At 39.2% G+C, this 25,729-nt stretch overlaps 1 protein-coding gene across 1 annotated transcript in view; it reads right to left on the bottom strand.

Annotated features, from left to right (window-relative positions):
• Nucleotides 1-25,729, bottom strand: part of LOC106081014 (TLD domain-containing protein 2) — a 585,921-nt gene that overhangs the window by 500,005 nt on the left and 60,187 nt on the right. The gene's annotated exons all lie outside the window — the stretch shown is intronic.

The raw sequence follows: 25,729 nt of genomic DNA, 5'->3' as shown, positions 1-25,729 counted from the left end.
GCAGCTCAATTTAGTTACTTTATTGCAATCTACTGGGTAAAATTTCCACACCAATTTTTAAAAACGAAAACCCAAAAGCTAATTATTTAAGTTTTAAAATATTTTCATAACACTTAAAAGAACTTCAAGGGGCCGAAGCAGAACATTGGGTCTTAAAGCTTTCCTGTTTGTGGTAATTCAACTTAGAGCGAATATTAGGCGCACCGACAATTAACTGTACGTCGCTACACCCTTAAATTATATTCGAATTTAACTCGCAAATACCTTTTATAAGGTTCCCTTATTGTCCCATTTGGTATACCATGTACAGATGGGGCATAATTTTGAAGTGGAGCGACCCCCGGGATAGACCTAAATTTCCTATTCTACTCTCAAATACCTAACGTTTGAGTTCCATATTTTTCCGTTGAACATGTCCATTGGGGCATAATTATCGGGTGTAGCGACCCGCCTGGGAATAGACCCCAAATTTTTATATTAGTTTCGTATTCTACTTTCAAGTACTTTTTGTTTGAATCCCACAATGTATCGATCGGCTTACATGTTCGTTTAGACTAGGTTGAAAAGAGGATGGAGATATTAATCCGCCCCATGCCACAATGGACATACACCTAAGCCAGTAATCGGCTTGTTGTGCCCTCTAAATTCTAAACCTTAGTTGGTTTTTGTCTGGTATTGTGTCCCCACCTAAGTACCAATGTCTGTTAGATGCGAATGACATAGGAAATGCTTCAACATCTCATCATCTTCCCAACATGCCCTACACATGCTACCACTTGCTGCTCCGAGTTTACATAAGTTAACTCAAATTCTTATGTGTCCTGTCCACCGAGAGCTTTAATGATCTCCTTCTTGTTTCCTTTCAGTAATAGCCTCGTCATCTCACATTCCGGATCTCCCCATGGAATTTTCCTCGTTCTGCCGACCGTTTCACGGTTCCACAGGTTTACGAGCACGTTCGTAGCCCGAGCCCTTTACTCAGACTGCGTCGACCCGAAAGGCTTCGTGTTAACCAAGTTTGTTGACTTCAGTCCTCTGGCCATCAGTGCTAAATAGTCTGCTTTTTCATTCCTCCTTACCCCGCTATGGCTCGGCACCCAAACATATTCGTTTAGGAGTGATTTTGGGGTTGGGCGGCCCCCCTGGGATTTAGCTCCAATCTTTTATACAAGCTTCGTATTCTACTTCCAATTACCTTCCATGCTGCTTGCCATATCATTTTTGGCGGTTTTTTTGAGAAGGCGGGCCTCCTGACACTGGGGGTCAAATTGGTGTATCAAGTCTGTACTTTACTCATAAATACCTTTCATTTGTTGCCCAAACTGTCTCAATCGGTAAGCATATCGGTTTGGGTGGGTTTTGGGGCAGGGTGTCCTCACGGTATTTTGACCTCAAAGTTTTATACCAATTTTAAGGTATTGGGCTACCATAAGTCTTTAAATCAAATTTCGCTTAAAGAGGTGCACCCATATCGGTGATCTGACGTTTTTGCAGATTGGGGCAAGGGGAGGGTCCGCTTTCCCTTCGGATATAATTAAATGGGGTACCCTATATTCATCGGGGGGACCAAACTCTACCATCTGGGTCAATTTCGTGAAAATCGTTTCAGCCGTTTTTGAGTTTATAGGTAACATACAAACAAACTATTGGGTTGCCCAAAAGGTAATTGCGGATTTTTTAAAAGAAAGTAAATGCATTTTTAATAAAACTTATAATGAACTTTAATCAAATATATAATTGCCATTTTGTTCGATAACCTTTTGCCATCTTCCTGGCAAATTTAGTATTCCACGCTCATAGAACTTCTGGCCTTTATTTGCAAAAAACTGAACCAAGTGCGATTTTATAGCCTCATCATTGCCGAAAGTTTTACCATTTAAGGAGTTCTGCAAAGATCGAAATAAATGGTAGTCTGATGGTGCAAGGTCAGGGCCATATGGTGGATGCATCAAAAGTTCCCAGCCAAGCTCACTCAGTTTTTGGCGAGTGACCAAAGATGTGTGCGGTCTAGCGTTGTCCTGGTGGAATATGACACCTTTACGATTGACCAATTATGGTCGCTTCTCCTTGATGGCTGTATTCAATTTGTCCAATTGTTGACAGTAAACATCCGAATTAATCGTTTGGTTCCTTGGAAGCAGCTCAAAATATACCACACCCTTCCAATCCCACCAAACAGACAGCATAACCTTCTTTTGGTGGATATCAGACTTTGAAGTGGTTTGAGCTGGTTCACCATGCTTGGACCATGATCGTTTTCGACTAACGTTGTTGTAAACAATCCATTTTCCATCTCCAGTTATGATTCGTTTTAAAAACGGATCGAATTCATTGCGTTTAAGGTGCATATCACAAGCGTTGATTCGGTTTGTTAAATGAATTTCTTTCAATAAATGTGGTACCCAAATATCAAGCTTTCTCACCAGTCCAAGACTTTTTATGTGATTTTGGTATATTTAACTTCTCTCCTATCTCACGCTCAGTTACATGACGATCCAATTCGATTAATGCTTTGATTTGGTCACCATCAACTTCATTTGGCCGACCTGAACGTGGCTCATCTTTAAGTGAAAAATCTCCAGAACGGAATTTGCGAAACTAATTTTGACACTGTCTTCCTTTTAAGGCTTTAACACCATACACATCTCGTAACTTTTTAGCAACCTGCTCCGCGTTTTTTTCCTTTACGGAAATAATAAAGTAAAAAATGACGAAAATGCTCCTTTGTGGGCTCCATATTAAAATCGACGCGAAACAAACAAATGTAAACAAAATGTCGCGCACTTTTTTTCTAAAGCAAGCTAAAAGTAACAGCCGATAACTGACAGAAGAAAGAACGCAATTACAGAGTCACAAGCCGTTGAAAAAATTTGTCAACGCCGACTATATGAAAAATCGGCAATTACTTTTTGGGCAACCCAATAACAACGGTGCATTTTTATCAAAGGAAGTCGGTAATAACTTCGTTCAATTTATACCAAGCTTCCTCAGAGAACACACTATACGAGCTGTTGTAGATGGGTTCTCATCCGATGAGTATACATTAACCGCAGTTATGCCACGAGGCTCTGTCCTTTCCTTTCCCTTCCCTTTTTTTACCCTTTCCCTTTTACAATGTATTGGGTCAGACTACGAATCCAATCTACTGATTTGCCAATGACAGTAGTCCGTGACTTGAACCGGAGGCGCATTATGGATGAGGCGCTCTCGCATATTTTGTTGGCCATTTCCGAGTGTGGTAGAATGAACATAGTAGAACACAGAAGACGCAGTGTTGTTTCTTGTCTCACAAGCTATTCACTGACCCACTACAATCGTCGATATCTGTCGATGGTATAGACATTGAGAAGTCAGATGCCCTTGCTGTTCTAGGCATGAAGATATAGTGTGATGTCCGTTGGTCCAAACACGTATTCGAAGTGTCGAAGGAAGCAAGAGAAGTGTTTCACCTATTCTGATCTTCTTACTATTTATACGACCTACATCAGGCCGAGGATGGCATATAACTCTTATATATGGACATATATGGGGAGGAGCTACAAAGTCATCATTCTAGCTACTTGAACGGGTTCAGCGGGTTCTTTTAATCCTTAACTTTCCTAATTGCCAACGCAATGCACTACATATATAGGGGACATGCCCTGAGTGATGATTACGAGGAAAAAACAAACAAAGCGCAACACTTTAATTTTTATATAATAGAGATAAACATGAAATATTTATTAAAATGATCAACTTTGCTGATGGGATTGGGCTGGTATATAAAGCACCATGATCCATTTGACAAATTCTGATGATGAAGATTATTGGCAAATTATAGATTGCGATATAGATAGCCGGTCAAATGCGTTTAAGCAACATGGCACATTTTCCCTTACTTTTGAAAGTTTTTTTGCTGTGCTATTCTTTGAACAGAAAGCATTGAACGAAGTGGTCTATAGCCGGACAATATCCTGGAATGGAATCTAAATTTGCTGCATATATACTATTGTAATAAATTAACAAAAATAAAAATCTGAGCACTGATATTTATCGATAGTGTAAGCGAACAAATATAAAAAAAGAAACACGCGCCAAAAGTTAAAAGTTTTGCAGCCATTACCATTGCGTTCTGCCAGAAAAAGTCGATTTGCCTTGTCATAGGGAAAAGAGTGGAAGTAACCTTTATCGCCTTTTACAAAAAACGCAATACACTTATGATGCACTTATTCTGTTGTTAGGCTCTATTCCTTTTGAGATTATAAAATGAGCGCAAAAGATCGAGGCGCTTGGAACGCTACGTTCGGCTAGTGGAATGAATGAATGAATGGAATGAATGTCATAGCCAATGAAAGAAAGAAAGAAAGATTCCTTTTTTAGAAATATAAACAAAAAACTGGACTCCGTTGCGTATGAGTATTACCAGCGCCCATATTTCGCTTAACAGAATGACTCATACGCACCATGGGCATACTAAATAACCAAATAAAAAATTAAATAAGCGACTATTGGCATCAGTTGCATTGTTTGCAAGAAAATAATGGCCTAGTTGAATTATAACATGACAGATAGACTATTAAAAAATAACTATTTCTACGAAATTAATACAAAGATAAACAGAGAAATGATGAGAACTAAACTTGGAGAGACAAATGTGGAAAATGCAAGTCGGTATAGAGAGTTTCTAGTAGCAATTATCTCTCAGATCGGAGAAGAGTCATCTTTCCAAGTGTGAAAGTCAGCGTTTGCCTACGCTGACTTTGCCAAGCAAGCTAACGAGCTAAATTTGGCAGCAATTTGGAGATCTGCTCAACGAGCGGATTTTCGAACATGTGTTAAACTCTGTCCAGGGTCCACCCACACAAATTATGAGCAGCGAGTATAGAAAGGGACATCTTGATGCTACGCTTTGCGTCAGCAGAATGTAGTGATAGCGTCAAAGAGATCGTTGGAAGTGTCCACATTCCCAGGGAGGGCGCAAAACTCGACCTGGTAAAAAGAATGGACATATCCCAGATCCCAAAGGCAACGGTATTCATAAAAGTATGGGATAACAAATTCGCGACAGAAAGCATGGTAAAAGTCTTAAGCACACAAAACCACGGTTTTGTCGCGGAGAAATGGGACATCTTCCATAGGAAGGGAAAGGAGGAAGCAACTTTCCATGACTTGGGCCTTGACCAAGTCTTCTTGGAAATTTTGGCTAAGACTAAGTGCATAGCGTTGTATGCGTTGAAGGCTGTCTTTTTCAGGCTAGGATACGCAAATATCCTAATATTGAAACATCAGGCAGTGTATTGTAAGTTGACCCAATATAGCCTTACAAAGAGGGATCCGTCGATAAGACCATCAACGACATTCTCATGATTGGAAAGGATAGGATAGTTAAAGATCCCAATATAGGAACATCAGACAGTGCAGGAGACTCAATACCATAAGAGGAGCCGACGACAAGCCACCAAATTACCCATCTAGGGCAAAGATGATTTCAAAATCATCACTTTTAAGTAAATTGGCAGTGGAGGCTGCAAATATTGTTTGGTACCAACAAATATTTGAATGTGTTTTGGGGACATATGGAATAAACAAAACGTAAGCCCGAATTAGGTATTTTGAGAACTCGAGGGGTTCTTACAATATAACAAAAAAAATTGTCTATTTTGTAGTACATATTGCACTCATTTAAATTGGACCATCCTTTTCAAACTTCACTTAAAACGCATCTACAATATGACTTCTTTACAAAGGAAGAAGAAAAAGTAAAGGTATTTAAGTAACTTTTTTTACAGACTAATCAATGATTTTTTTGGCAAAAAATGCAAGAAAAAATCACTTTTTTTGTCATTTGTCAACAATCCACATCATGCATCAAAATGAAAATCGAACCACAAATACCTTCGTAAATCGCAAAATACGATGGCAAAATTGGCCAAAATTTAAGAAACAAAAATTAAAAGTCGAATTTTCCCAAAACCAGTGGAAATATTGTGGCGCATAGGTAAACATGTCCGACTATGACGCCAAACGTCAGGTTTTAAATCCCGCCGTGAACACCAGAAACATTTTCAGTGGTGGTTATCCCCTTACTAATGCTGGCTAAATTTGTGAGATATCTTGCCGTGTTAAGACTTCTCTACCAAGTGGTTTTACGTCGTTGGGATTCGAACTTGAACATTAATCGGACTGCGCTCATTGATATGAGTAAAAAATCCCCTGTTCCTAAATGGAACAGAAATTTTAGTGATAGTGGACATATTGTATAATTCAAGCTAACTTTTTTGAGAATGCACTATCCAGCAAAAAAGGTTTTTGGAAATCGGACCATAAATGAAGATTTTGTAGTTCAAACAATTTTTGGAAATGCCAAGGTGATCAATTTTAAAACCCTGAAAAAAGGCGAACGGGCCACCTTGGACCTTAAAATTTTGCACATGATCTCGAGAAGACCTTAGCTCCAACCGATTCAAATTTCATATGGCATATTTTTTACTAGTTTTCTTCAATTCTATCCCACTGTAAGCAGACCTTTACTTGAAAGACCATAAACTCATCCATGAGTGTCGACGACTTGCCGTTATCGTAATAAAATACGATTTGGCTTAAATTTCGCATGTAGTGTTTTTCACGAGTTTCAAAACTTATGCCAAGTACGGTTCAAAGCGGTCTATAACCTGATGTAGCTCCCATATAAACCGATCTCCCGATTAGACTTCTACGACCCCAAGTAGCTTTAATTATTGGCTAATTTAAGTTTAGTATAACTTAAATAAGTATATAAAAATTTTAATTTTATTTTTTATTGACACCTAAAGGTAGCCCCAGAATTGGTAGCGTGGTCGAATTACCAGTACGAAAGGCGTGGGTTCGATTATCAGCATAAGCCTGGTTTGTCGCTGCCGTAGTATTACAATCGACTTCAATAGTCTAGCTAAGTCTGTTAAAAAAAGACTGCCATTCCAACATAATGGATACTCATCTAAGCAACTTATGCACTTGTAATGGCATGCTGCCCTAGGGCCTTCCTCACAGTATCTTATTACGACTTTGTAAGAGTACTCAGACTTTCCTTCGGGTCTAGTAATTAGACAATACCCTTTGGATTTATGGTCATGCGACAATAAGTCCTTCCAATAGCGTATAGTCTATAATGGTTAATACAAAAAAAAACCATCTTGAACCGTAGTTAACAGCATTTCCGTCTTTACGTTGACAAAAGCTCTGAGAGCACCTTTAAACATATGGTTATATCTATTATCCTTTATATTGCAATGCATGCCAAGCAGACAATTGTCCACAATCTGCGGTCTAAGTGATTTGAAGCATGTTTCCCTTTCATTTTTTTCTTTTTTCTTTTGGTTACCATAGCAATTACCATCATCATCAGTCATCGAGTACATTCGCAGTAAAGCCAGCGTCAGTTACTTAAACACGCGTCCCACATTGCTCTCGAGGGAGTGATCTGCATTTCTGTGTGTGAAAAATAGGAGTGAGGAATGTGGCAAGGAAAGCATGCACTGATAAAATTTACAGTTGAAATCTTGATAGCAAAACTTTAAGAATATTCATGTAAAGTAAATGTTTGCCAATGCACCAGAGATGGTAGAGCTCAGATTCCTAAAGGCCCTAGAGCTCATAGGTGGATGCATCACTATGCCTTGTGGAACTATGTTTGAGAGACAAATCATATATTTGTGGACGAATTTTCATTAAATGGTCCAAGATTACTACCTAATGTATACAGCAGGGAGTCTGACCTCGACTCCGAACATCGAATCAAAACATTCTCAATTCTTAGACTACGACTCCGTGTAAATTCTTCAAAGCCAATCTCGAATCCGTCTTCAAAATCTCGGTTTATTTTCATTTAAAGCACAATCTACATAAGCAGATAAATCAGTAAGGTAAAAGTCGGGCGCAATCGGCAATATAATTTTTTGTAGAATCCATGGTGGTGGGTTCCCATGATTCGGCCCGGCCAAACTTAGCAATTTTCTTTCTTTTTCGATATTTCAAAAGTTTTAGAAAATATAGCCTTGACTAGATTTGGACATAGGTTCTATGTATTTAAAGTTGTAGTTAGACTCGGAGGCGTAGATGCGAAAGAAAAGTGCTAAGTTCGGTCGGACTGAATCTTGGGAACCCATCACCATGGATTCTACTAAAAACTTACACACAAAGAACTTGTGATTTCACCCTACTTCTCTAATTTCTGCCAAATCAGGCAAAAATTTAGGCTTCTAAGAGCCGTAGAAGTCTAATCGGAAGATTAGTTTATATGGGAATTATTTCAAATATGCAAATTTCAGCCAAATCAGATTACACTTGCGGTTTCCAAGGGCTCAAGATGTAAAATAAGATCGGTTTATATGGGTGCTATATCAGGTTACACACCGAATTAGTTCATACCTTGCAAGAACATGGGAAGTTGTAACAAAACACTACGTGCCAAATTTCAGACCGATCGGATAATAATTGCGGCTTGAAAAGACTTAAGGAGTCAAGTCGAGGGACCACTTTATACGGGGGGGAAAAAAATCTGAACATAATATGGCCCATTTACAATCCCCAAAACCCTACATTAATAAGAAGTGTGAAATTGCAGGCATTCGTTTGACAGCTATGGTAAAGGACGGACGGGCAGACGAGCAGATGGGTGGACAGACGGTCAGATAGATGGACGGATGGACAAACGAACGGAACGCTAAGGAGCGTTAGTTGAAAAAATGCAGCTCTACAAACAAATTCCACAAAAGCAAAGCACAAAATTTATAGAATTTTCAACTTTGACGATTGAAACCGAGCGTCATTGAGTATTGTCATACCTGAAGTAATATTTTTAGGTCGATCCCATGACAGCCGGTTGTAACCAACGGATTGACCCAATGGAATCCTTCATCGGCAAGGGCTGCCGCCTCAGTGTCAGTGTTCGTCTGTTTTTTCGTCATGAAAGAGGCACATCCCGGAGTGCCTTCTCCGCACGCTTCTGGTCCGTGCCGGGATTGAAAAGAACCCCGGAACCTGGTTCTGTTCGGTTTGCCAGAACCGCCTCCATCATCGGTCGGTGTCGGTGAGGTGTAATCGGTGCATATAGTGCGCACATTTCCGATCTTGTTCTGGCCTCACATCACGACGGGAGTATAGTCATAGTGAATATGTTGCAAGACGCTGTGCGAAAATAGACAGCAGTGGGTCACAAGCGACGAAGACACAAAACGATTGCGCCTGCCTTCAGGCACAGGTAGGTATTGCTCCACCCTTGTTTATCATTATTTTCTTCAAATTAATAACATATGTTATTCATGTGCATTGAATACTCACCGTTCTCATTTGAAACAATGCACTTTTTCTCTCAACGTTTAACAAAATTTTTGGTGCGAGTATATCCTGATTCTCAGTTAAACACACATTTTATTAAATTTACATACGATTAGGCTTAGGACGTTGTGTAAATACCCTCATATGTATGTCAAAGTGCAGAGTGGGAAAAAGTAGTAATGTTGCGCCATTTGAAATAATGCCATAAAATCGGCCTGCAGTAGGCTTTTAACAGTACCATCACACACAATAGCAAACTACTACATATACATAAAAAAAATCTTAAACGCCTTGTCCTTGCCTTGTTGTGCTAGTTCAAACAAATACGAATATAGGGAAGTGATAAAGGCGAATGAGCATTACCTCAGCCTTCATGTATGAACATCTTTAGCTTTCCCCCTCTCTCGCTCTCACTCTCTCATCCTCCCCTCATTTCTCTTTTTTCTCTCACTTATCTTATTTAAGTGCATGGCCATGTCGCAGGACCGACATTGAAGGATTTAACATGTTTATGCCTGACAAGAGGCTGTAATTGCGATTGTTTGCAATGCAATCGTTTCATTGTTCTTAGCTGCAGCATGAAGCTTGAAGACAAACCTGTATAGATTTAGTGGTTTTGGCTAAGTACCGAGATTACTGCAAATCTACATACATGAGTGCCAATGAGTATATTAGGTTGTATTGAATTGAAAGTGGATCCAATGCTGCAAGCAGTCGTGTATGTGATTTGCTCCAACCTTATCTATATCTATTTATGAACCAAATCAGATATAATGTTCGTTTTGATAGAATAACATATGGATACGGATGTTATCCTTAACTATCCTCTCCAACGCAATACACTGCTTATATAGGGGACATTCCCTGCTTGTTGGTTGATTGAAAAAACAAAATCGGGAGGTCGTTTTATATGGGAGCTATATGAGATTATAAACCAATTTAGACAATATTTATTGGAATGTTGGAAGTCGAAATAAACCAATATTTGCAAAATTTCAACCAAATCGGATAGCTCGGGAGATCGGTTTATATAGGAGCTGTCAGGTTATAGATCAATGTGAACCGTATTCAACGGCTTTTGGAAGTTGTAACAGAATACTACACATTTTGAATTGTTGAGTGGAGCGGACGCCTTTGTTATTTCGCTTCGCATGGGAAAAGTTTTAAGTCATTCAAGGATACCTATCTATATTATTATATTACACATTAGGCGTTTAATGATCTGCGTCTATTTCCAGTGAAGCGGCAGATCTAGAACCCGGGAGTAGGCTTAGAGTGGACTCCAAAGACCCAACAGCTGCGGTGGTGGTAGCAGAGGTTGGAATAATAAAAGGCGCTTCGCTGTCAGGTTTATTGAGAGGCTTGGCGCAAATGGTCCTAAGACTCTCCCTAATAGGGAGAGATACTCTCTAAATTGGGCTCGAGAAATTGCTGCACAGGCTACTCCAAAGACTACACGTCTAGATTTGGAAATTGCACCGCAGTCAGCCAAAGGCTGCGGTCTCGTAAAGGGCATCCCATGCCTAAAAGAACTAGGGCGAACAATAGTAAGGTGGTCCAAGAACCTTTACTTATGTTGCTAGGCACTATTTGGTGATGGCAGTTGTCGCTAAGGGAGAAGAACTGGGCTGCATGCCTAGGATTAATTGGAGTGGGATAGTCAATGGACTGCCATCAATATACCACGATGTCCTTGCGGAATTTCCTGGGTCTCCTCCAGTTTGTGACGATGCAGGCTGGTATCGGGGCCGATACAGAATAACTGCCTTCGTGAATCAACGCTCAATTATATCGTTGTGCGCTAAAAAAGATTAGAGAGAGAAGGAAGATATTCCTTCTCGACGAATGGTGCATGCTTGGATGCCAAGGATTCCCTCAGATTCTGAGTCGATACTTAGAAGACTAAGGGAATGTATTCCTAATCTTTCAACCATTGACTGGAAGATTGATAGATTGGATGAGGCTGATGGTGACTGGAGACATACAGCATTTGTACTCTACTCCGGCTGTCTCGCAGACCTCAACCAGTCTGAAGGGGTTGTATACTACGGATTCAACAAGTTGAAACTAAAAGTCGATAGAAGTGTTGGATTTGGAGAATCAGAAGACGACTCAGCAGTTGTTGCTGAACACTTGTCTGAGGAACTATCGACCAAATCTCTTAAGACTGGCGGAGTGCAGGAGACGGAAAGTCCCCTTGTTACGATCAAATGCGCTTACATTGGGCCCAAGGTGTGCGCCTATGGGGAAGGACAGAACTCAACAGGCATATAGTGAAGCATTTAAGGAGGAGTAGTCCACACCGCAAGTACCCAGTGTCCTGAGAAAGAAAGCTTGAGAAAAAAAGGCGAAGAAAGAGACAAGTTGAGAAACCAGTCCTGGTTCCGCTGCTTTGTCAACTGCCTCTCAATGCGTGAGGAAACTCACCATGACAATATCGAACGAATCTTGGAAGAATGGACTCCTGGCGGACTCAGACGACGAGGCAAACGCAACAGTGGAGAAATTCTGAATCCTGACTAAAGTCCGGTTTCTGCAGATAAATCTCCACCATTTTAAGGCGGCACTAAAGGTCCTTCTGATGGCAGGAGGATGTGACATGGTTCTTATCCAGGAACCATGGGTATGTGAAGATAGGTTCGCGGACTAAGAATTTCGGGATTTAAACTAAAAAGTAGTCTAAATGTTTTCTTCTTCCGTCGCTAAGCACGGAATATTCAGTAGTAGTCAGCCTTGAAATAAATAAGTTTCATTACTGGCTGGCTTCCCTATATATGACACATTCTTAGGAAGGATATATAACTGAGAAGTGTTGGATAACCTCAGCTTCTAAGATCATCGTTATATAAGTTTCAGCCTTGGAGAAAATACTGCAGAAGTGGTTCCTCAGCTAAATAATAAATAAATTTCAGCACAAATTCTGCACGTCTATCCCTTCTAGACCAAAAACGGAAGTGGAAACTCCGGAGGCCGATCGCGATGGCTCTGAATTACTCGCTTGTGTCAGCATGTGGCGCCGTCGGGGGTTAATGGGGAAATTGTGTTTGAGCAGAAAAAACGAGCAACGACTTTTGCAGAAGCTGTAGGGTCATCGAGGAAAAAGAGACTATAGAACATCTTCTGTGTGTGTGTCCCGCACTAGCAGTTAGAATTAGTTCCACTTTTGGCTCTCATTTCTTTGAGAACTTGCCTGATTTAGCGGATGTGAACATTCGCAAGTTTTTTGGCTTTTTAAAGCGATATAATTGGTTCAACGATAGGAACTAGAACGCATCGTCCTTTTCATGTTCCTGCGGTATCAAAATGTCTAAGTGAGTCTAATGGCAGACTGCCACTTTAACCTAACCTAACCTAGAATATTTATTATGCATTGTAATTTGTAATTTAAAGAGAAGAGAAAAAATAATAAATTTCCCATTTTTGTAAATTTAAAATTATAACGAAAAATAAGTATCCTTATAAACTATTGACACAAATTATGCCGGAAATTTTATGTTTTCAAAGCATACTTTTAGGCACCCCTCAAATTCCCTTGAGTTTAGCTTGAAAAAAGTATTTCAGCAAAAAAGCTTAAATCATTGACCCAAGTTAAATGGAGGATTAAAACAAAAAAAAATCAATGTTAAGCCCTAAAAGCAACAGTTTTGAATATTCGCAATGGCGTGCTATGAAATAATACTCATTCATTTGCTGTTTTTTCTTATTTTCTCTGTTGATGTACATTTCATGGATATTTTCCCTCAAGCATTATTTAGTGAAACTTTTATGGTTTCCGTAGTTGTCAAGACCACCACAAAAACGTGACCAATTTGTTTACAATGATATTTTCAAAATAAATGTTGTATTTATGCTCGCAATAAACTATGACACAAATATTTCATTTAAAATGTTTAATTTGTATTTTTTTCATGTAAGATTAGTTCAATAAAAAATATCGACCGTAATCGTTGTTTAATATAAAATATATAAAAAATAATGAATTGGTTTATCTCACAGTGCGGCACAGTGCCAAACTACTGCCCACTCCATGGAGAATGGTTTGCCACTGCGCTGTATACCATGGGAGGGAGAAGGAAAGAATGCTTTCTTCAATCATTTGTTAAAATCATGACTAAGCCAACTTAAATGGCCGGCCCGTTACAAGACTTTTAGACTGACATTCTATACTAATGAAAATTTTCGCCATGAACATTCCACTAAGGTACAGAGGCAAACTGCTCACATATCAATGAGTGATGCCCGATTAAAGTTTAAGCTCTATGATAAGGGCGCCTCCTTTTTATAGCCAAGTCCGAACGGCGTGCAGCAGTGCAACACCTCTTTGGAGAGAAGTTTTATATCACAAAGTACCTCACAAATTTTGCCAGTATAAGGAGGATTTTGCCACCGTTGAAAATTTTTTTTGATGGTCTTACCAGAATTCGAACCCAGGCGTTTAGCGTCTCAGGCGGACACGCTAACCTCTGCGCTACGGTGGCCTCCCTTACATGCTATGTGCAATTAAATTTATTTATAAATTGACCCGACGGTGAAAACATAGAAATAAAAAATTTATTTCCTACTCATATTTTGTACCGCCACATTTTTTAATTGATAATATTTTACGTCACTTTTCATTCATCCTGTGGTTTAAGAATTTCAGCACAAACATGTGTTCCATTTCCGTTCCTTCAAACTTTAGCACTCTCGTAAAGCAACGAAGCAATGGCAATTGTTCGTTACTTTGACATTGCATGAATGCAAAGGACGTCACGCACCGGTCATTGCATGCGACACCGTCCTATTTACTCGATAGCAACACCCCTCCCCAGTCTATTCAAGCGTTACTTTTTTTCGTGAGAAAAGCAAAGTAATTTAACTGGTCAATAAATAATTTCAAAAAAAATTAAAAAATAAAAGTGAGTTTTTCGAAGGTAATTGGAGTGCCACAAATCCAGAAACAAAGTAAGGGTCATAAACATGGACTGGGTGTGTTCGTGTGTCTGCAAGTAACAATTAAATGTATCGAACCTTTTCATCCCCCCTCCCTACGAGATCGATCTTTCGAAGAAACTTCCAAGATTCATGGAACTGGCAGCAAAAGCAGGACAATCAGGGAAACACATGAACAACATGGTAACAAGTCTCAAATTAAATGTTACAAGTTTCGCTACTCAATACTATTTATGAACATAGAAGTACACACCCTCCCGTTGGCCAGTCCGACTCCGTCGCCCTGTTTGGAATCCACTACAAAATTATGGACAAAAGACACGCACGAAATTCCCAAAGAAAAACATAAGATGGAGAGCCCAAAACTGTTAGGGCGAAATAAAAAAGGAAAAAAACAATAACAATAAACTACAATACACAAAGAGACATGCGGGAGCATAAGTCGAAGCAGCAGAGGACGACGAGGAATGCTGATAAAAAACGCTCTTAAAAGACAGCAAAGATAAAATATACAGACGCGCTGTGGTGCACACTTACACACTCACACCATAATTTCACCACCAAGAACATTCTCAAGGACAAATTCAGGACCGTGATCTATGTGTACGTCTCAGGATGAGATATGCGAGAGTAACAACAAACCGAACCGACAACAACAAAAAACAATAACAAAAACAAAAGCAGTACCAACCCAAACAAAAACAACAATAAGCATATGGACTTGAATATATAAATCAGCTGTGTGAGACTGTGAGGATGCGGGTTGGAGAGAAGGCCATTCGTTTAGTAATGACAAGTTTATTGAATGAACAACAAAAATTTTAAAAGAGAAAAGTAGTGCGAGAGCGAATAAGATGCCAGAGAGAGGCAGAGAGAGCATAAAAACGTTATTAGCAATTGCGCATGAGTTAATCAAATGTTTTTAACATTTTTCCAAATTTAACCTTAAAATATCACTGTTAAACTTACTGCTGGTAAGCAGTTACTCCCACACAATATTTGGTTGTAGTAACATGGACATTAAGGGGCCTTTGTTCTAAACGTACACAACACAACCTCGACTCTTGTATTTGAACAAACGCCTTAGTTCGCTTTTGTGAGAAATCATCTGATTTTGTAAAAGGAAAACAGCTGTTTTGCCAAGCAAACGAAAGCAAATAACAATGCAAATTAGATGATAAAGTTTAAAAACACTTTTACTCACTTAACTAGCTCCCTCAAGGAGTCTTTCTGAAAAAGAACTTTAATCCAGTGCAAGCTTTCTGCGCAAAAGTAATCCGTTTAGTAGTAATTTTCGAGGGCCTGAACCAGGCCCACTCCGTTTAAAAACACTTTAACTCGCTAAACCAGCTCCCACAAGGAGTCTTTCTGAAAAGAACTTCAGGGTAATAGAGAGTTAAAGTTTTTAATCCATTGCAAGCTTTCTGCGAAATAGTAATACGTTTAGTAGTAATTTTTGAGGGCCCGAACCAGGCCCGCTCCACTGCGCCTTCTTTAACTCAAATATCTTTTTAGGGTGGGCGAATTAGTGCCATTGTAGCCTATGACGCTGAAAGCGTTCGAATTCTGGCGAGAACATCGGAGAAAGCAGTGGTACATGGTCATGCCATCCCTTTAATATGAGCCCCATATTGCCATGGCCGGTAAACATGAACCGTTTGAAGGGTGTTTTGGGGCTGGGGCGGCCACCGGTACTTTGCACTGAAAATAAATATCAACTTATTTCTTTATTCCCAACGGAAATGAAGTTCAGTTTAGCGGGTGCTTTAGAGCGTACCCCAAAACACTTGGATATCAAATTCGTTTTCTACTCTCAAATACCTTTCATTTGAGTCCCATATTGTCATAATGGGTCAAAAACCCCATTTGACGTATCTTTAAGAGGAAAAGCGCTACCTAGACTTGAACGCAAATTTTAGTGTCATATTCGTTATCTACTCCCAAATACCTTTCATTTAAGTCTCATTTAGCCATGGTCGGCTAATATGCCCATTTGGGATTGGACGACCTTCCATTACTTAGACCTAATGTTTTATGCCATATTTGTAATCTACTGCCTAATACCTTTCATTTGAGTCCCATATTGACATGAACTTCGAATATATCTGTTTAGAGGAGTTTTGGGGTTGGGGGGCACGCTGGGTACTTTTACCCAAATTTAAATACCATGTTCGTTATCTGGTCACCAATACCTTTCATTCGGATATGGGTGACGTTTTTGGGGTGAGGGGCAGGGTCCGCCTCCACCCGATATCTATATTTATAAAGGCTATGTTTCCTTCCAGACAAACGTGCACAATCTATGAAAATTTTAAGAAAATCGGTTTACCCAAGTATCATATAGGCATAATTGATCTAATGGCGTTTTTGATTTTCTTTGCCAGATTCGAAATCTAGTCCCGAATACCTTTCATTTGAGCCCCATATTGAAACGAACGTCCAATATGTCTGTTTGGGGGAGTTTTGGGGTTGGGGAGGCCCGATGGGTTCCTATACTCAAATTTTAATACCATTTTCGTATTCTACTCTCCAATACCTTTCATTTGATACATATATTGTCTCGATCGGTCCACTTTTGATTTTGGGTTGTATTTTTGACATAAGGGGGAGGTTCCGTCTCCCGTCCGATATCGAAAAATTATATAGCCTATGTTTCCTTCCAGACCACCCTGCACAATATGCGAAAATTTCGAGAAAATCGGTTCTGCCGTTTTTCAGTCCATACGGAACAAACAAACCGAGTCCCGTATATTCGTATGCCAGATTCGTTATCTACTCCCGCATACTTTTCATTTGATACCCATATTGTACGATTTAATGACGTCCTACACAAATTGCGATGTTGCGCTGATTTTTGGCTCTAATTCATATTTTTCCACACACAGGTTAAGTTCTTGAACGGGGCCAAATCGGACCATTTTTGTATATTCACCTAAAAAAATAAAACGTTTGGAATAATTTTCCAAAAAAATTTTATTTATTTGGAAAGTACTAATTTTATAGTAAATACGCAACATTATCTTCCTCGGATCATATTTGGATATAGCTGCCATATAGACCAACCTTCCGATTAAAGTTTTAAGCCCACAGTAAACACATTTTTTATCCCATTTTGCTGGTTTTTCCAACTGTGAGTTTTGTTAGACCTCACGATACCCGTGTCGGGATCAAGATTGGATATTGTTGCCACGTAGGTCGATCTCCCGATTTAAGGTCTAGAGCCCATAGAAGGCGAAGTTTTCACCGAATTTCGCAGGATTTTGTGACAATGTGTTGGATAAGACCCTAACCATGGGCTCTTAAAACCTTTTGTTATAAACCAAATGAAAAATAAATGAGTTTTTATACCCACGAACATAAGGTTGATGGGTTTACTAACCTAGACATTCCGTTTTTAACACTTCGAAGTATTGATCAAGCAACCCCATAAAGTATATCGAAAATATATCGATCGTCTTGAAGTTTAAGTCTGTCGAAATGACGATAGTGGTCGAACGCACAAAGATATCAGCTTAAAATTTTGCACAGAGGCCGTTTATTGTTTAGGTCATTTGGGATTACAAACGGGTCATATAGATATAGCCCCCATATAAACCGATCTCTTGTTTTGACATCTTTAGCCTTAATAGGCCCCAATTCTCGCTGAAATTTGACACAAAGCCTACAGTTACGACTTCCAACGTTCGTGCCTAGTATGGTGTAAAAATTGCTAATTTTGCCCATTAACATTCCACTCAGGGGCAAACTTCTCACATATCAATGAGTGCAGTCTCAATGATAAGGTGCCTAAGCTCAATGTTAAGGTACCTCCTCGGACTCGCCTATAGAGTCCGAATGGCGTGCCGCAGTGCGACACCTCTTTGGAGACAAGTTTTACATGGCATAGTAGCTCACAAATGTTGCCTGCATTAAGAGGGGAAAACCACCGTTGAAAATTTTTTTCTCATGGTCTCGCCAGGATTCGAACCCAGGCGTTCAGCGTCATAGGCGGACTTGATAACCTCTGCGCTACGGTGGCCTACTGCGTAGTATGGTGTAGTCCCCATTAAACCCGTTCTCCGGATTTAAATTCTTGATTTCCTAGAGGACTCAATTTTCGTCGGATTTAGCTCTTGCAATGCTTCTGGCTGATCTTCACTCCAAAATCGGCAATTTTGTTTATTTACGTATCCATTGAGCTTTGTCGATCAATGGCTGAACTTTCTTAACTAAGAACGCATTGTGATAATAAAATTCAATAATTTGCAAGCGTTGTTCGATTGTAAAACGATTCATGGTAAAATTATAGACCAAAATGAAGATGTTTGACAGTGAAACAAAACACGAAACGTGCGTAATCTGTTTAAACCATTGTTGCCAAAAAGATAATAGTTAAAAAATCACCCTTTACTTTCCGAATAAAAGAGATTTTTTGGACGCAAAGATTTTCCACACTTTTCATTTTTTTTTTGTATGTAAGCCAAATGGTTATAATCTATGTACATCTATGTATGTATGTGTTTCAGACAAATCAAGTTGATCTTGCCATTCGAGGAAACACGTCTATCAATGATATGATATCTGTTATCCCGATTATCTGAAGCTGGCAATTACCTCTTTGGGGTAACAAACGACCAAATTTTTTCATAAAAGTTTAACCATAACCGAAATGACTTTAACAACAAAATGTCGCAAATTCACGAATAATGTTCAAAAGTGGAGAAAAGCATTGCACAGATACTACAAAAATAGTACTTTTCCAATACATCAGATTTGTCTATTCGCAAAGATATTCCAAGTGTTTAGTTCTTGACGTGAAGGAACAGAGTTGTGTGCAGTGTTCGGTAATGTTTTACGCTACAAAAAAAATGTCCATTCTGAAATGAATATTTATACATGGGAAAACAAAACAACATCTCGTAACTACTTTTTATACCCTACACCACCTTCTGTAGTACAGGGTATTATAACTTAGTGAATTATTGTAGTTTGTAACACCCAATATGAAGAGAGATAGACAAATTGATAATTATACCGATCGACTCAGAATCAACTTCTGATTCGATTTAGCTATGTCCGTCTGTCTGTCTGTCCGTCTGTACATGTTAATTTGTGTACAAAGTACAGGTCGCAGTTTTCATCCGATCGTCTTCAAATGGGAAAAAAAGGTTCAGATTTGGATATAGCTCCCATATATATGTTCATCCAATTTTCAGTAATAATGCAACGAAATGGTCATTTGTTAGCCGATTCTCTCGTAGTTCGGCAAGAAGGATTTTTTTATGACTCTTTACATTACTGGTGAATTTCATGGAAATCAGTTCAGATTTAGATATAGCTCTCATATATATATATACATGCATCGCCCGATTTTCCCTCTTAGAGCCACTACAAGCGCATTTATTGACCAATCTTCCCAAAACTTCGTACAACGCTTTGCCCGACGACTGTCACAATATGTGAGAAGTTTGCTCGAAATCAGTTCAGATTTAGATATAACTCCCATATATATATTCATCTGATTTGCAATAATATTGCAATAAAATGGTCTCTTGTAAACCGATTCTCTCAAAATTTGGCTGGATCGATTTTCTTGTGACTCTCGATATTACTGGTGAATTTCATGGAAATCGGTTCAAATTTATACATAGCTCTCATATATATATACATCGCCCGATTTTAGCCTTGGAATCACAGCAAGCGCATTTATTGACCCATCTTGCCAAAATTTTGCAAAACTGCTTTCCTCGACGACTGCCACAGTATCTGAGAAGTTTGCTCGAAATCGGTTCAAATTAAGGTATAGCTCCCATATATATGTTCGTCCGATTTTGGCAAATATTGCAAGAAAGTGCTCAGTTTTTAATGGATTCTTTCGAAATTTTGCAGGAAGAATTTTCTTATGACTTTCGACATTACTGGTGAATTTCACAGAAATCGGCCCAGATTTAGATATAGCTGTCATATAGGTATATCGACTGATTTTCACCCCAAGAGCTACTGCAAGCGCATTGTTTGACCAATCTTGCCAAAATTTTGCACAATGCTTTCCTCGCCGACTACCACATTATCTGAGAATTTTGCTCGCAATCGGTTCAGAATTAGATATAGCTGCTATGTATATATGTTCGTCAGATTTTGGGCAATTTGCAATAATGTTATCATTTGTCAATTGTAGTTATTACAGTTTGAACACATTTGCTCACCGAGGTTCATCAAAATTGGTTCAGAATTGGATATAGCTCCCACATTGTACCTATAGGGTAGGTTTAGGGTATTATACAGTCGGCACCGCTCGACTTTTGTCCTTCCTTACTGGTTTGATTTGCTTAAAGATATTTCTTATGCACATAGCTCGTTGGGGATTGCAAGTGGGTCATGTCGGTTCAGATTTCGGTATAGCTGCCATGTAAACCGATTTCCCAATTTGAGATCCTGGCATAGTTCTTATGCGTCCTCTGGAGACTGAAGAAGTCAAAATTCAAGATCGGTTTAAATGGCAGCTATATCAAAACATGGACCGTGCAAAATTTCAAGAGCCTAGCTATATTCCTTCGAAAGTTAATGCTCTTCCAACAAATAGACGGACAGACAGACGGACATGGATAAATCAATTTGGCATGTCAAGAGGACATGCTGAGACTTTGTTGGGTCTCAGATCGTTATTTCGATATGTTACAAATGGAGTGACGAAATAAGTATACCCCAATTCTATGGTGGAGGGTATAGAAAGACGATTTTTTTGTTGTAAACAATTCCCAATGTTTCTCACAAAAGTCTATACCAGTCTACTGGCCGAAAATTTCGTTATGGCTAATGAATTATTTTTTTGCGTGTGTGTATGTATTTCTTCCTTGGCCCAATGAAAATTGGGCTACATTTTTAATGATAAGGAGCAGCAAAAAACATAACCCTCATTTCTTTTACCCGTAACTTAGCAAATGACCTTTGGGTTTTTTCCCACATTTACTTCGTCTTTATTTCGATTTTGCACTCACCGTCAGTCAATACGACATTGGAACAATTGTGTGCGCGTTTCATAATAGAAGTGAGTGCCTAGACCCCAATTCACCATTAGAATAGTTTCATTTGCTTTTATTGTGCCATAACTCTTGGAAAACTTTTAAAAGCCAAAACAACAACAACAGAAACAGAAGCAGCAATAATTCAAAGCAAGCCTTTACCTTCCGAGCAGGCGAACAACTGGCATAGCCGGCAGCTTGCCCTGGGGTTAGGTGCCTTTTCCTGCTGCCGCTGCAGATGTTAAAGAGTGTCAGTTCCCCCATGGCGTGCTGTTGAGGGTAACAATGAATTTGCAAACACTGTGCTGGATTTGGACTTGGCTTTCAAAGACTGTCGACGAGTTTTTCAGTTTTCTCTTTTTTTTACAATGAGTCCTGCTGGGTCGGAGTACTCCATGGAATAACCTTTTCTTCCCTCATTTTTCTGTACATTTGTACTCACATTAAAAAGTATTTATGGTGGCCATCAACGCATAGCCTGCGACATACACAAAAATGTTGAATTATAATGGTGTAATGCCAACCACCTCTACTCACCTCAGCTCATCTTATCGCACTTCATCCTTGCCTCCTATCACTTTTCTTAAAGAGTTGCTCCCTTCACAATTACTTTTAAGTTAAAAGTACAAAGATATGCGTTGTCATTTTCCACCAAGGAATATATCGTCCCACGCTTGATAAGCTTTGAGGAGACGGGAAGAAGGGGTGGGTCAGAGGTGTTATTTTAAGTTCATGCTAACCATTATTTTTTTATGCGCCACACTGAACCAACCCACACAAACACACACTCTCTCACACTGGCGCAATGGAGAAGGAGGTGTGATCGAAAATATTAAATGAATATTCCGTGGTTTGGCACCTCAAAATTGCCGCGTCGTTGTTGGGCGGCGGCGGTGGCGGAGGTGGATATAGTGTTATGGAAAGTCAGTCAGCACTTGAAAAAGCCTGGTGGTTGGCTGGCTGGCAGCTCTTCAAGCCAACAGTTCGGCAGCCACCCGTGTCATGTCTGTGGCATTTGCGTCAATTACAGAGTCCTTTTTGCTGAATGTTGCCTCGGTGTGTCGTATAATTTCTTATTTACGAGTTGACATTTTTTAGATAGCTTAGCCCAAATCAGACTTAATAAAAACAAATGGGGATATTAGAGATGCCCTTCAGGTGGGCCGCATTAAGCACACACACACACACATTCACACGCGCACGCATACACCAAGTCATTTCGTCAACCAGTCACTTCTTTATGCCACCCCACAAAATTAAACGAGCCATTCAATTTCGTGCAATTTATCGTGAGAAACACCACATTGCTAAGCGAAAAAGAAAAGGAAAAACCAACATAGTCACATGACCTTGGTGACCCATAAAAGTTTAGTCCTTTAAATAATGTATCGATATTCGTAGGTGGATAAGTGCCAGAAGACGCTTCAGGGTAAGTCAACTGCATGAAAATCCTCGCTGCTGCTAATGATCAATATTACAAAATTTCTCCTTCAATCCACCTTCACTATACAGTAGATATGGAGTTAAAAAATACAGGACATCAAATTCTTACCTCGATGTCCAGTCATCGGAGAAAATACGTAAAGCCAAAGGTTCTTTTGCTAATCTTCGAAAAATTAAACACTCGAACCTATAGAATGGGCAAAGCAAGCATAGTATTTGTAGATCAAAACGGTTGTTCTATGTGGATTTGACCAAAAGAGCATACCCAAAGAGCTAAAATCCTTTGTAAAGGTTTGTAACTATTTGTCAAAGGACGATCTTAACAGATGTTGCAATGATTCTTCGGAAAAACGGAGTTTACAGGGAAAGTGGCAAAAGATTTAATTTATTGCATACCCCCCTAAAATGAACCGAAGAAAATGAATGCCTCCTTTAAATCACCCTGCCATGATGATGTATCACAAGTTGAATTATAAGCTGTGTCCGATAAACTGGCTCCCTGGCCTAGCGAGATGTATCCACATGTCATATATACCTGTGGGATGAAGGGACATAAAGGTTAATGTCATTCAGAAAGCAAGAAAACCTTAACACACGAAGGCGAAAGATTTTCGTGCTATTAGTCTATCATCCTTTTTGGTGAACACTCTAAGAGGAGGGTATGGAAACATATTGGGTTGCCCAAAAAATAATTGTCGGTAATATAGTAGTAATATAGTCGGCGTTGACAAATTCTTTCAACGGCTGGTGACTCTGTAATTGCATTCTTTCTTCTGTCAGTTATCAGCTGTTACTTTTAGCTTGCTTTAGAAAAAAATTTTGTTTACATTTGTTTGTTTGGCGTCAATTTTAATATGGGTACCACATGTATTGAAAAAAATTCATTTTACAAACCGAATCAACGCTTGTGATATGCACCTTAAACGCAATGAATTCGATCCGTTTTTAAAACGAATCAAAACTGGAGATGAAAAATGAATTGTTTACAACAACGTTAGTCGAAAACGATCATGGTCCAAGCATGGAAGGCATGGAAGGCAAAAGAAGGTTATGCTGTCTGTTTGGTGGGATTGGAAGGGTGTGGTATATTTTGAGCTGCTTCCAAGGAACCAAACGATTAATTCGGATGTTTACTGTCAAAAATTGGCAAAGATCCCTGGAGATAGCCTGCCTCGGCTACAGCATGCATGTAGTACAGGTAAGTCCTCTGAAACAGCCCTTCACGACGAAGTCGGCTACAAAGAAGGTTCGCTCGCTATCAAGTAGCACATTGCTAGCATTCATTATTGGAATCACCCTCATAGGAATAAATACTACCTCAGGAATCAAGAATCTGTAGATCTACAATAATGGGTTAGCAAAGGAACACCTCAGGAATATGTTCATTAAAAATATGTTATTATCTCTTGAAGAAAGAGGTGTAAAAGCCGCGTATACCTTTGATGTGGCTATTGCCGTTTGGGGGAATATCTCTTACAGATATTCTTCGGAAAGCCCTACATATGACAGCAAAGTGGGGTCCGAACGTGGTCTAGTTGTAAATCCGTCTAAAGGCTGGTACTATATTCGCTTTTCGCGCTATTTTTCGCCGATTACTTTTTTTAGATAATAGATTTTAAAGAAAGAAATCTTGCTGATTTCATTTAGTAGGATATCGCTCAATACTAATGGTAAAATTTTAATAACATTGTTATTTGATCATTTTTTGTGCAGTATTTCAAAAATGTAATCGCGAAAAAATGGGGTTTTAACGGTGAAAACGAACATAGTACCAGCCATAAGGCGGAAGTTGTTATTTTCAGCAGGAGATACAAATTGCCATCAGTGGCACCTGTCTCATTAGGATCCCCACGGGGGACCACTAGGTGAAAAGTAAAGGGTGATGTTTTTGCTATTATCTTTTTGGCAACACAGCTCACGCCCGTTTCATTTACGTTTGTTTCACTGTCAAATATCTTCAGTTTGGTCTATAATTTAATCATGAATCTTCTTACAAACGAACAATGCTTGCAAATTATTGAATTTTATTATCAAAATGCGGGCTTTGTTATTCCATTTTATGGACGAAGCTCATGTTTGGCTCAATGGGTACGTAATTAAGCTTCTGCTTATTTACGTCGATTTTGGAGTGAAGATCAGCCAGAAGCATTACAAGAGCTAGCAATGCATCCAGAAAAAGTCACAGTTTGGTTTGGTTTATGGGCTGACAGCATCATTGGATCGTACTTCTTATACGTAAATAAGCTTCTGCTTATTTACGTCGATTTTGGTGTGACGATCATCCAGAAGCATTGCAAGAGCTAGCAATGCATCCAGAAACGTCACAGTTTGCTGCGGTTTATGGGCTGGTGGCATCATTGGACCGTACTTGTAAATGTGAATGTTGAGCGCTACCGTGAGATGATATCCAACTTTTTTTTACCCAAAATCCATGAGCTTGGCTTGCATGATATGTGGTTTTAACAAGACGGTGCCACATGCCACACAGCACGCGTAACGTTGGACTTATTGAGAGGCGAGTTCGGTGAACATTTTATTTCACGTTCGGGACCGGTTAATTGGACGCATAGATCTATTTTTTAAAGCTCATATCTATACAGACAAGCCCGCTTCAATTGACGCATTATTCGTAACATACCGGCCAAAATGTTGGAAAAAGTATGCCAAAATTGGACTAAGCTGATGAACCTTTTGAGGCGCTGTCACGGCCAACATTTGTATGAAATAATCTTCAAACATTAAATTATATAAACCGTTCTATCGATACAAATAAAGATTTCATGCTTTTTTTTTTAATTTTATGTGTATTTTTTGAAAAACTTTCCTATAGCACCCTTTATATAAAATCTGATATATATACCACGGTCTGAAGCGGAAGATTAATTCTACCCGCGCTCAAAAGGAAAACGTTAGAGGTATTTATACGAAAAAAAAAATTATCACGAAATTGTCTTTTTATTGTAGCCGTCTAACGTTTCGCTTCAACATATCAAACGTTAGCCATAAACGTAGCTTTATTGAACGTAACTAACTATGTTTATTATAAATCCTTTAGCAGC

The sequence above is a fragment of the Stomoxys calcitrans genome, chromosome 2, assembly GCF_963082655.1.
Source record: "Stomoxys calcitrans chromosome 2, idStoCalc2.1, whole genome shotgun sequence".
Lineage (NCBI taxonomy): Eukaryota > Metazoa > Arthropoda > Insecta > Diptera > Muscidae > Stomoxys > Stomoxys calcitrans.
Note: the sequence above shows the minus strand (reverse complement) of the source record. Positions and strands in the feature narration are given on the sequence as shown.